This window comes from Diadema antillarum, unplaced genomic scaffold, assembly GCF_040938485.1.
Source record: "Diadema antillarum isolate AM-2024a unplaced genomic scaffold, OU_Dant_1.0 seq00001802_RagTag, whole genome shotgun sequence".
In the NCBI taxonomy this organism is placed as follows: domain Eukaryota; kingdom Metazoa; phylum Echinodermata; class Echinoidea; order Diadematoida; family Diadematidae; genus Diadema; species Diadema antillarum.
In genome coordinates, this window is record NW_027272478.1 from 469,985 (window position 1) to 483,005 (window position 13,021).

Below are 13,021 nucleotides of genomic sequence, written 5' to 3' on the forward strand. Positions count from 1 at the left end.
TGGAATTTAATTAGAGAAATCTGACTCTGGTTGCTTTCTTACAAATGATTATAACATAGGCATATAGTAATAACTCATTGAGATAATGTGTGTGGTTCCTATACAATTTCGTTATTACAGAGTATATTTCATAAACTTTCACACACAAACACATTACTGTCCATAAGAATAAGATGTAATGAGGCTTGCAGTGATGTAACATCCAATACAAATGTAGGTACATGTAATGTATTAATCTGATCTAAAAATACAACAAACGGAACAAATTCTCTAAAAATTTCAGATTTTGACTTTCTTTTTATATCATGCCATTTTGTACAGAAAGGATGCATTTCTGAAGGTGGTATCAAGGTATGAAATCAGACTAGTACAAGACCGATGTTAGTACACAAAACAGTCTGTCCAAAGGGGTTTTCCGAGGTATTGTCATGAACAACATTTCATGAATATTCTTTATCTTTAAGGTATCTACTTAAAACGTATCTTGACTGTAATGCTTTCGGGTCTGGAGAGCAAGATTTTTTTTTCCTCTCTTGGGGGCCCTATCCTCTGCCCCCCCCCCCCCCCCCCCCCCCCCCCCGAGCTCCAAGGAGGTTATCATAGGTATTGAGGCATTGTCATGAACGTATATTCTTCACCTATAAAGATATCCACATACACCATATCTTGCCTATAATGCTTTTGGATCTGGAGCACAAAAGTTTCTCCCATCTTCCCTTGCCCCCCCCCCCCCCCCCCCCCCCCCCCTCGACCACATGCTCAACATGAACAACCTTGGGACCCTACCCACTAAGGATGATCCCAACCAAGTTTGACTGAAATCTGGACTCCGGTTTGAAGAAGATGGACATGTGTTTTTTCCCCTTGGCCCCCACCACCGAAACTTGGGTCTTTCCATGAACAAACTATATTCTTTATAGGTAAATGTATAGATCTACAAATAACATATTAACTGCATTGTTTTGGGGTCTGGAGAAGAAGATTTTTAAAGATTACCCCCTTTTTCCCCTTGGGGCTGTCCCCCTGGGCCACATGCTCCACATGAACAACTTTTGGTCCCTACCCCCTAAGAATGATCCCCACCAAGTTTGGTTGATATCCGCCCACCAGTTCTTGAGAAGAAGATGAAAATGTAAAAGTCTATGCACGACGCATGACGAACAAAAAGCGATCGATCGCAATAGCTCACTCAAGCCTTTGGCTCAGTTGAGTTTAAAATAGACACAATGAACATTACCCACTTCACTAGCAGTTGTTAAGACCACATTTTGAAAACAGTACATGGATCGACCAGTCTCTGTCCTAAAAATAGATCATTTTTTTTTTTTCACCAGAAAGCCAGTTTCTGACTAAAGGCAGTTTATTGTGTTACTGATATTTGATCATCTAATATTCAAATTAAATATCAACTAGCACTAATTGACAAAATTTGAAACAGTTAACCAAAATAAACTAACAATTATACCTCAAATGACCTTGTTGTTTTTTTACTTTTGAGGCTTTGACCCTGTCATGTGACTTCAAAGTGTGTCATAAGGGGAAAGTTACCATAGTGCACCTATTATCCAAGTTTGGTTACGATTGAAGTTCAAAAAAGTTACTGAAACTGTAACAGATGGACACATGGAAGGAAGCATGGATGAACATACAGAATTTGGATCGTTTTGTGTCATCACAATATTTGGTGAATACTGCCAGTTGTTTGGGAAAATAAAATCTTCCCTATAATAAGGTTGTTTTCAGGGCAGCTTGAAGTTTCAAAACAAACTCTTTTCATCGACGAGCCCTGTTCTACTTTTAGTGTTGAAGTGCTGCAGTACGTCCTGGTAACAGCTTCATGTTCAACTACAGATGAGCCTGATGAGGCTGACTCTTCAACAAGAATGTAAGTTCCAACTTCAGAGGAGCATTTAATGTATCTCAAAAGAGGAAAAAGCAAGGATATGTACGTAGGCCTATACACCGATGGTAGCTGTCTCTTCTCGTTGGGCTTCTAATCTAACGTTGGAATTGTGTTCAGTCAGGGGCTTGGTGGGAGCTGCAACTACTCTCTCTCTGCCTGAGTTGATGAGTGGTGTCATAGCTCCTCAAGGTCTCCAAACGATACTCAATGAATCCCGAGATCCTTGTCATACAGGTACTCCTGAAATATAAGAATGCATTGTAGGTCAAAGCTTTTTCTCGAGTCTCAACAAATTTCACTTTGGCACAGAGTTGACTATAACTGATGAAGATCTGATAGCAGTAGAAATACATGTAGTGGCATTCTTATGGAAGAAAACGAGAATAGGTTTATAATAAATGAACGGCGCAACTGGCATGTTGGAGCTTACGTTACATTACGTTACGTTGGAGTTTACGTACATCCAACCTAAGTCATGGAATCAGACCAATCTGCACACAAAATTTATTAGACATCTATGAACATGTACATCAAAGATTATCAAAAGCCCCCACATTGCCTGTATATTTGCCCAATGATTTAATTAAGACATAGATGCAATTAATTTCCCTGTAAAGGCCATTTTTTTTTTTTTTTTTTTTTTTGGGGGGGGGGGGGGGGGGGGGCTCATGACCATATCCTGAACAACTTTGGGTCCTTGCCCCCTAACTAAACAAGGATGATCAACTCCTAGTATGGTTGAATTCTGTCCACTATCTCTGGAGAAAAGTTGAAAATGTTCAAGTTTTTGCAAGCTAGATGAATAAGATACCATGTATGTCACTTAAGCTTTCTGCTAAAGAGGGCTAAAAAGTTGTAGATCACATAAACTTATGAGTATAAACTTACATATCCTTGTGCACCTTGTGTGGTGTCTCACAAAGTGGGGTACTGCATCGCAACTGCCTTGGCTTCAACGCGTCTTTTGCTCACTACTTGGGTATCTGAATTTAAAAAGGAAGCAAGAAGAATGTTAATCATATTCTACGAAGCAAATATATAACATCAAAAAATTGACCCTCATTTCAATCTTTTAAGGGGCTGAACTATTTTCATGTTTTTTTTTTCTTGGCATTAATTTCTATTGCTATTCAGTACCGCTGTTTCAAGTACATTTATTCATGTGCTTCTTACACCAAATATCAGTTAATACAAATGAAAATTTCATGCAGATGGGTTAAGTGTGGATGTGCACAGTTAGTAGAAAAATACAAGATGTGATTATCCATCGAACTTTATGGCAAATCAATTTCCATTTTTTTTTATTCATCATTATTATAATTATATCATAAGTATTAGGACTATTATCATTTACATGTGGCCCAATGGGGCTACCAAGAAAATAAGTCAGCGCGGAGTCTTGTAGGTACACTCTGTTTACATGTTTCATACAAGTATATCAGTCTTTATTTTTAAATCTATAACCATCACTTCATTTACAACGTTATACTTACCGGTCCCTTCATTTTTTTATTTTTTTTATTTATTTATTTATTTATTTTTTTTTATTTTTTTTTTTTTGGGGGGGGGGGGGGGCACATTTTAGACTGTTATTCTCTATATTTGAGAAGACAAAAACAAAAGTGAACAGGCAAATTAGATGGTGCTATATTGCATGGAAATGTATAGTACAAGACATGACAATGGGAAACTGGTTTTCCAGACCAGTATTCAAACAATTGAACTTACGCTGTACAGTTTTCTGCTTCCATTATCAACAAGAAATATGCTACGATGATCTGGATAAGCAGGTGTCTCCTTGGAGCAGTCAGAACTCCTTCCATCAGCTATTGAAGTATCTCCTCCCCCTTGGAGTGATGTGTGTGTTGAATTCCTGGGCAAATAAGTAAAATTTAAAGGTTTTACAAATCATACAAATTATGGCATGAGGATAATAGGTCCCTCCAGTTTACATTATAAACTTGAAGTGCAAAATCATTTAATATACATATTTGCCATAAGCAACGTTCAGCTCTACTTACACAACTCAAGACTGACCATAACATGGTTTTCACTTCTGTCGATACAGCAAGTACACATTTTTCTTAAATACGAGTACTAACCTCTCAAGGCTTTCATTTTCAGAGAGAAGGACAGCTCCAAAACTGCTCCATGAAGAATAATTAATACTTGAAAATCATTTCTTCAAACAAAACAAAACCAACAAAGCTTTCAGTCTCTTAATGTAGCCTCTTATGTAATTACTGAGACTCTAGAATGTAAAATAAATGTGAATCAATTTCAAACTAGTCTCCCTTCATTAATCATCGTGGAAAACAACAGAATAGCTTACAGCAGGGTTAGTGCAATGGAAGTCCATATCTCAGAGGCTCCTTCGCTGATGTTGGCCCGGTGTTTCCAGCATTCGTCAACCCTGCATTCAATGGCTAGTCGTTGGCCACATCTGTTACATGTACTTCTTCAATCTGGTGATCTGCACCCTCGTGGTGTGACAGAGACTGTACAGCTATCAATCTGTCTTCGTTCTCCAAATGATGACCCCTATACCGAGTTCCTTTAAATCACCATCACTCCCGAAGAACTGTCATGTTACGTCTTTTTATCTGGAGGAAAGCATGAAAACACAATGTTCAGAAATGGATTTAGAACTCATCTCCACAAGACAATATGCAGTTCCGTTTTGTTCACACAAATACTAAGTGTGCATCAATAGAAAAGCTAGAAATTACTTTTTAGCTACATCGATCAGCATATTTAGAAAGACCCAAAGATGATCTCTGCCAAATTTCAATGCCTAAGGTCACCTGTAACTTTCATAAAAAACAATGTTCAAATATAGTACCCGTTGTCGTCTGCTAAAAAGGGGGATCGATCTCCATGATGTGTGAGCACGTTGATCTTCAGCTAGAAGTGTGATGTCACAGTGGACTAACACTTAACAGTGCATGCATCGTATTTCTTACTTAGATGATTGCCACACATGACGTGGGAGTGCAATAGCACTATGGTATTCTCCCAGCTGTGTGGATGCTCGAATGTGGTGGCAAATAAAAGTCCTTTTTACTACATAGGTCATCACAATTATATAAATCACCAAATTTCACCATTTTTTTTTTATTACCGTATCAATCGAGATCACCTTCTGGCAACACAGTGTCAGTGATTCGGCTGTCGACTCAATAGCAATGTAGAGTTTCTAGACGCTTCTAGTCTATTGCATTAACCCTATTTCAACTGGGCTATTGGAGACCAAGTTTTTACGGGGGGGGGGGGGGGGGGTCAATTTGACCCCCCCCCCTTCAGATCTCGGCCGCCGATCACGCGATCGCCGCAAAATTTTGCCTGAAAATAGAGCCGGATGTCAACTACAAGATTACACGGTCATACAATAGAAAAAAATGTTGATTTTATATTTTTGAATAAATTGATTATGCAAATTTATGCATGAAATTATATTTTTACATATAACTCCAACAAAAAGACTGAAGGATTGCTAAATTTTTGTGTCAGAGTTCCTCAAGACATATCAAACAATTTTCTTTTAAAAAAATAGCGCAGTCAAAATCAGTTTCTTTTGTTTTTTTATTGTTTTGTTAATTTTTCATGTATTTTACTGTTTTTTCGATCTTTTGTTTTCCATTGTTTGTTTGTTTTTTTCCCAAAATTTGTTGCAGGCACTTTTTCAAGCTTATCTACATTAGAATTGATTAATTTCAATGGTTAAAAGTTGAAATAATCTAATTTATATCAATTAACAAAAAAAACAAAAAAACAAACCACAATTTGCATAGGATTTGCACAGAAATCATGAATTTGAGCTGTTTTCAGGTTGACATGCATATGCAAAACATTGCGTAACTTCAAAACGGTGTACCCGGACGTCGCAAATTTGGTCTCAAAATATGCGGGAGACTTCAATGAAAAAAAGTCATAAAATGACGCGGCAAAATCTTTGCGCGTTGCGGAATCGTGGCGTGAAATGTCGAGAAGGGGGTCAATTTGACCCCCCAGTTAAAATAGGGTTAATTATAGCACAGCTTTATATACGTCGATCTCTAACCGTGGTCTAAACTCGACCAGACGTCTCCCTATACATACTTTACAGTGATCATCTCTGTGTGCATGATGCTATGCAAGTAGTCCATGTAGAGTTCATACCACTGCACTGTAGGCCTAACGTTAGGTCTATAATACCGCAATGAGAACCGGACCTAGGCCCTAGGATATAGCTTATCCTGGAAAACCGTTCAATGTAGGCCCTAGATGTTTAACAGTGGTCTAGGTTCTGCTTCTACTACGTTCTAGGGCTAAATCGTGATATCGGTCCCCTCTCATTCTGCGTGTGTGTCTCCACTAATGCGCAAAGTCTATGGAGGTTGAAAGAAGTCCCCAGCTATAGCGGTGAAGGGTGAGTGGGGACCTAACCGGAGTTCTAGACTACCTACTAATACTAGTTGGGCCTAACCCGTTAGTAATAGTAGGCCTATTTCGCGTTAATGCTGTTCTAGTTGGAATAGAATAAATGAGTAGGGCCTACAATTAACGCCAACGGTTGTGAGACTTGTTTAGACTAACGGTTAGACTTTTACAGTTAGACTTAGAGTAAGCCCTACCTCGGTAGAACCCCAACTTAAGTACATGTAGACTAGACCGTGTCTAGTTCTATTAGTTTCTCTAGGATCTAACATTACACTGTTAGTAGTTAACGTTAGGCCTACGACTAACGTTCTGGAGAATTTAGACTCAGAGTTTAGTGTGTCCCAATATTTTCTGAAACGCATAATGTTAACGTTATAACTTTTAGAACTCTATTAGAAGATAGCCTCTGATGATCGATGTATCATGAGAGGCATTTTTTCAACTTCGCTCTATAGGTGCCTACAAAAGTACAAGTAGCCCCCTCACACAGTTACAATGTCAGATGTACAATGTCAATGACGGTTACATTCGTCACTCATTTTTGTTAATTTTGGAAATCATAACCTGGTCTAGACTCTATTTTGTTTGAAAAATGCGTTTCTAACGTTAAAAAGTTAAAGACTTATGAAATAGTCCGCGAATATAGGCCGAGCCCCATCCTAACATGCACAAAGACTCAAAGTATTACTGTAGTATTAGATCCTAACACCTAACAGTTGAGTTTCGGCCTCGGATTCTAGCTGTTAGGTACAAGGTGTTTATGGTAAGGTAACTGCGACCAGCCCCATAGCTAACTGTGTACACTAACGTTACAAGGAGCGTCCCGGGCCCGGGGTTATTCGTAAGGTAACTTAGATGGTCGTTTACGGAGAGGTAGTAGCCCATAATACTGGAAAAACTCAACAAGTTATAATTAGATCGATCTATGGTTTGCTTACCTTCAAAAATGTGAATAATATCTCCGCCCCACTCCATTTGAAGACAGAAATTTTCTCACGTCCATTACATCCAGGCTCTGATTCTCACGATTGCACACGCACGTAAATCCCCGAAATGCATATAATACACGCACAGCACATCGTATACACATGCACACAGTACGTCCACGCACAGGCGACAGACGCGTCGCTCAGGTAAACCTTCCCGCGCCCAAACCAGGGGAAATTGCGGCTGGTGATTGGCTTAAAGTAAACACATGACAGGGGAATTCTCAATTTCTATAGGCCTAACCAAATGCATTCGTATTCACTGGAATTCACCCTAGTTCTGCCAGCTTGACTTACTAGTTCACGGTAGTTCCTTCAGTTTTACTAACATGCGCTGTTTTCGTAAGATCAACGAGTTTATGATAGTTTCTCCACTTCGACTAGCTTTACACTAGTTCCTCCACTTTGACTAATTCTTGGCGTATACACTGCAAACTAGTACAGCATACAATTTTATGCTAGTCAGATTTGATTGACTAGCTTTGGGTTAGTAAACCATGGCCTGATTTAATCCAGCAGAGCATTACTAGCTGCATTGCCGCATTTTACTATCATCATGTTCGTATAGCAATTTTTACTAACCGTGCTCGACTAGTTTAATGCTAGTCAGGCCAGGAATTGACCCATTTAGGTTGAGTGTGTAGTAAAAGTACGTAGGCCTTACGTTAGAATCTAACGTTAGGCCTAATGACAAGTAATGTTAACCGTTATGTGGAAATCACTAACTAGTAGGCCTAGCATGAATAGAAAGACTCTAGTCTAACAAGTAGAAGTAACATTATTAGAGCTAGCGTTAGATAGTATCCAGTCGCAGTAGGCCTATTAAAAGTTAGGCCCTATGGCCTATTCATGGGATCTAACAATTGTTACACAATGTTAGTTAGATAGCCTATATCTAACGTTACGCCTAAAACGTGTAGGCCCTAATCTAAAATGATTTTTTATCGTAACTTGCTATTAATACGTTAAATGTTAGACTAGAAATATGCCTAACGTAGGGCCTAGCCCAACAATTGAGTAGAGGTTCTAGAAAACTACTTCTACTCTAACTTGTTAGAACTAGTTAGAATCTAGATAGAACTTACAGAACTCAGACGCGACAGAAGCTGTGTCTCTGTGAACTGATGTTGTCTCGTCACATGTGATAATCCAGTTACAAAAATCCAATCTTAAGATCCGTGAAAAATTGACGAACCAAAGAATTGGTAGAAAACTAGTTTCTAATCCATATAAACGCTGGAGCTAACGTTAGAGTAGGAGCCCTAACGTTAAGTTAGATGAAAACAAATTCGTCCAGCAGCCGGTTGTAACTTGTATGTTGGGGTTTGTACCCACACTAGGCCGGCGCCGGGCCGGCGCCGGGCCGGCAGCTCAGGCCCTGTGCTCAGTTTCGTTCAATCGGTGATCGCATCCGCATCATCAGTAGATCCTTGACCCGGGCTAGGGCCCACAATGCACCAGCCAACTTTCCAGACATCCGGTCACACCTGCATTCAGGTGGAGAATCGGATTCAATCCGATTATGCGCTTTCTGTAGAAACAACCCGGTTCTGCGTTAGCGCACTGTTTGATTACGCGCTTGCAAATGCTAGGTCTATCGGATTCTCTGTAGAAACACGCTGACTGAGTATAAACATTAAAAAACTTGGCACGACTGGAGAAGTAATTCCTCTAAATATGCAGCTGCGGTGGTAATGTAAAAGCAGTGCATTATTTCTTTCAAAATTAACTTTAATTCTAGTGTATAGATAATCATTCCATAATCTGAAATTATCATGATTAATATAAACATTCGATTTTTTAAATCAAACTGAATCGTCACACTGATGGTTATGCAAAATTGTCCACCAAATTGTCAAGCTGACCAATGACATCGAAGACAGCTTTGAGAAAAATCACAAAGCTGGCGCCATCTTTGTCGACCTTACTGCAGCCTACGACACTGTGTGGCACCAGGGTCTGACTCTGAAATTATTAAAGACAATCCCTGATCGCCACATGGTGAGGTTCCTCTGCAACATTCTAGCCAACAGGAGGTTCGTTCTGAAGACTAGTGATGGACAGTCCAGCAGACCACGCCAACTGCGGAATGGAGTTCCTCAAGGCTCTGTACTATCCCCCTTGCTCTTCAACATATACATCAGTGACATCCCCTTCACAACCTCACGACAGTATGGCTATGCAGATGACCTTGCCCTTCTTCACTCTGACAGAGCCTGGTCAAATGTAGAGAATACCCTCACTGCAGATATGTCGCAAATCGCGAAGTACTTCAGGATCTGGAGACTCAAGATTAGCATGTCCAAGACAACGGTAACAGCCTTCCAACTGAACACCAAGGAGGCTAATCGGCAACTCAGTGTCATTCTTGATGGAACACCTCTTCCATACAATGCTACACCAACCTACCTTGGAGTGAAGTTGGATAGGCAGCTAACCTACAAGGAACAACTCAAGGCCATATTTAGTGCAAAAGTGTCTTCAAGGAACAACCTCCTTCACCGACTTGCAGGCTCAAAATGGGGTGCCAGTGCAACCACTCTCCGCACTAGTGCGCTAGCACTGGTATACAGTGCCGCGGAATACGCCTCCCCTGCGTGGTGTAGGAGCTCTCACACAAAGAAACTTGACTCAGTTCTGAATGACACCATGAGATTAATAACAGAATGTCTCCGGCCTACACCAACATAATTCCTACCTGTTCTCTCAGGCATCGCCCCTGCCCCCATGCGCCGAGAACATCACACACATAGGCTGGTAACCAAGGCCTCCAGCAACCCGGACGACCTCCTCCACGACGTAGTTGAGGGCTCTGTAACTCTGGGTCAGCGGCATCAGCGACTGAAGTCTCGCCGCCCTTTCTCCCGCCATGCAGCAACGCTGAGAGGATCAGACTTCAACATCTGCCAGACACGGAGAACAAGCTGGGAAGACACCCAACGACCTGCCCAACTCGTTGTCACGCCCAATACATCTGTCCCCACAGGAGCAAACCTCCCAAGGAGGGAGTGGGTGTCTCTAAATCGGATTCGAACGGGAGTTGGGCGTTTCAATGCAGCCATGCATCGTTGGGGGCTACGCCCGTCCTCAGCTTGCCAGTGTGGTGCACCAGAACAGACTGCTCAACACATCTTGAGTGAGTGCCCTGATCTCCGCCCTCCTGACAACATGGACCTGACACACCCTACTCCACAGACTGTAACTTGGCTACAACAATTGAGGGACATTACCTAGCTGCTGCTGCCCCATAAGCAAGAAGATGCGCAAAATATGTGCAAGTAGTTTACTATTCCTTTCAAACTTCAGCATACGCATACATTAACTTCCAAATTCTGGTGAGTAGATAGTCTTTAAATAATCTGAGACTAAAGCATGACTATGAAATATGTGAAAAATCATATTTTTCTTCTTTTGATTAAACAGATACGTCACAATACGTCTCGGAGTGAAAACAAGACTGGTTCCAAGAAATGGTTAAAAAGAGAGCGTCAGCATTATATCACTCAAGCAATATAATGATAAGACCTATTGCAGCGGGGTAAACGGGAGAACATACAACAGTAAGCGGCGCACCTACTTGTAAAAAGTGTAGTTCGCGAGCCATGATAGATCTACGTTCATGCCCTGTCCTTGGAAGCTCCGTGTGCGGATGATTGTTTTTAGTTCTTTCACGTGTCTTTCTTCAAATGCTTCCATGTCCTTGTATAAAATGCAACATTGCAGATCTGTTAGTGTGTGATTTGTTTTGTTGAAGTGTTGTGCGACTGGATGTTGTTGACTTCTAATTATGGTGCTTTTGTGATTGTTGAATCGTTGTCTGAAGTTTGTAGTTTCTCCGATGTAGACAGCCAGGGGTACAAAATTTCCGGGTTGGAGGCCTTGGTTACCAGCCTATGTGTGTGATGTTCTCGGGCACGTCACCTGAGACGCGCTGTCTTGACACTTCATAAACAACAGCAGCGGCTTCAGGGACAGCGCGTCTCAGGTGATGGGCGTCTTTGCCTGAGACGCGCTGTCTTTGAAGATGTTGTTTATCAAGCGTCTTTGATCGTGAGATCATGTTGTTGCCAAATTTTTACCTCCACGAAATAATCCTTATTACGTTAAAATCCCGTTCTTCAAAATAATACCCCTAATCGAAAAAAAGCTACGACTATAATTCTTAAATATTTTTAAGATAATAAAAATACAACTACCTTCGGAAATAATTGATGTTTCTGGATAGGTGTACTGAGTTTGTACTTAGCTCTCTTTTGTATCGTCATGTAGGGTAGCCATTTTGTGTCCATTGTTATCGCGCGCCTTCGTATCTTGTTATCTCTACTATCTTTGATGCCTAGCATTGATGCGTTAAAGCGCGCATCCTTGGTAACACGGTTGCAATATATTGTCATGGCTTAATTTTGTTATTGTTCTCTCAGTATCAACACTTTAGAAAGGGCGGCGAGACGCTCGAAAATTTGTGTGAAGAAATAAACCGTTGGTGAATACAGCATGAACTTTGTTGCAGGTTTGTTACTTATCTTTTTATCTTGCCAACACGTGGACTACCTTATCAACACACACACACACACACACACACACACACACACACACACATATATATATATATATATGTATATGGGTGAGAATTTTGAACGATGTACAATTGCCAATTTTCGTACCTTATGACATTCTTTTCCTTAGAACACGCCAGGATGATCTAAGAAACCAGATTTTTTCATGTCATCTCAAAGATTGGTAAATTTCCTTTCAGGAAATATATGGTTTGGTTGACTTTTGCCTGATATTTTTCATTTCACAAGGACTTAAAGCGTAAAAATACGGTAAAAACGCTATTTTCACAATAATTTTTGTTTTTCAAACTAATGATGTGCATTTTTAATGGTACGTGGCATCTAATATCTGACCATGCTCTGGATCTGACATATCATGGGTATGTACCACAAAATTATAAGAACTTTATGAGCACGTATAAAATTACAGAGAACAATTAAAATATCAAAGTCCTAAACAGACGAACGTCCGTGATGCTTTTATTTCTATCGCTGCTGCATATTCTACTTTGTTGTCCCAACTGTAACGTATACGAAAATTTGGTGTTCCACCTCATGAACATATCCTGCAAAAATTGTACGTCTGCTGGCTGTACATGGGACGTAATATTCTTTTATGCAAAATTATACTCAGTTTTCGTCACGGACGTGCCTCCGCTATTTTCTAATAAAGATCGTAGCCCATGAAACGTTATTGGCGATATTGTTCTGAGTCGTAATCAACTAAGATCTAGCAACACGATGATATGTTTGTTTTGAGTTTCTGTCCATCCGTTGTCAAATAGGAACCGAAATTACATTTTTAGACGAACCTCCAAGAAAAAAAGAACGTCCGTGATGATTAAAACGTTTTCGAGTGGGACACCATCTTGCTTTGATGGCGAAGGTGCATTTTACCTTTGGCTCTCTAGCCGAGGAGCTGCATGCCATTTTTGGAGCGGACTGAGGTTCGTCCGCAGTTTTTGGACCATGCAATTCACCAAAAACCAAGGAAATAATTAATATTTTCTCTGAAAATTCACCTCCTGATCCCCCTCTGAGCAATACATATGTTGTAAGGATGTCAAATTTCTTATAATTTGCATTGACAATACATTTTCAAATTTTTGAAAGAGTTAGGAAGGCTAGGTACTCTCTGCCGATTAGTTATCCGTCCT

At 40.3% G+C, this 13,021-nt stretch overlaps 1 long non-coding RNA gene across 2 annotated transcripts; it reads right to left on the reverse strand.

Moving 5' to 3' along the window:
• Positions 1-1,505: 1,505 nt before the first annotated feature.
• On the reverse strand, positions 1,506-7,348 carry LOC139712411 (uncharacterized). 2 transcript variants are annotated; one of them, XR_011709563.1, is made up of 5 exons: positions 7,261-7,348; positions 4,236-4,506; positions 3,632-3,776; positions 2,792-2,886; positions 1,506-2,143 (listed from the first exon to the last, which is right to left on the reverse strand). It is a non-coding gene; the product is annotated as an uncharacterized lncRNA (long non-coding RNA). The 2 variants fall into 2 exon arrangements; XR_011709562.1 differs by lacking the exon at positions 7,261-7,348 and having other exon boundaries at positions 4,236-5,164.
• Positions 7,349-13,021: the final 5,673 nt, after the last annotated feature.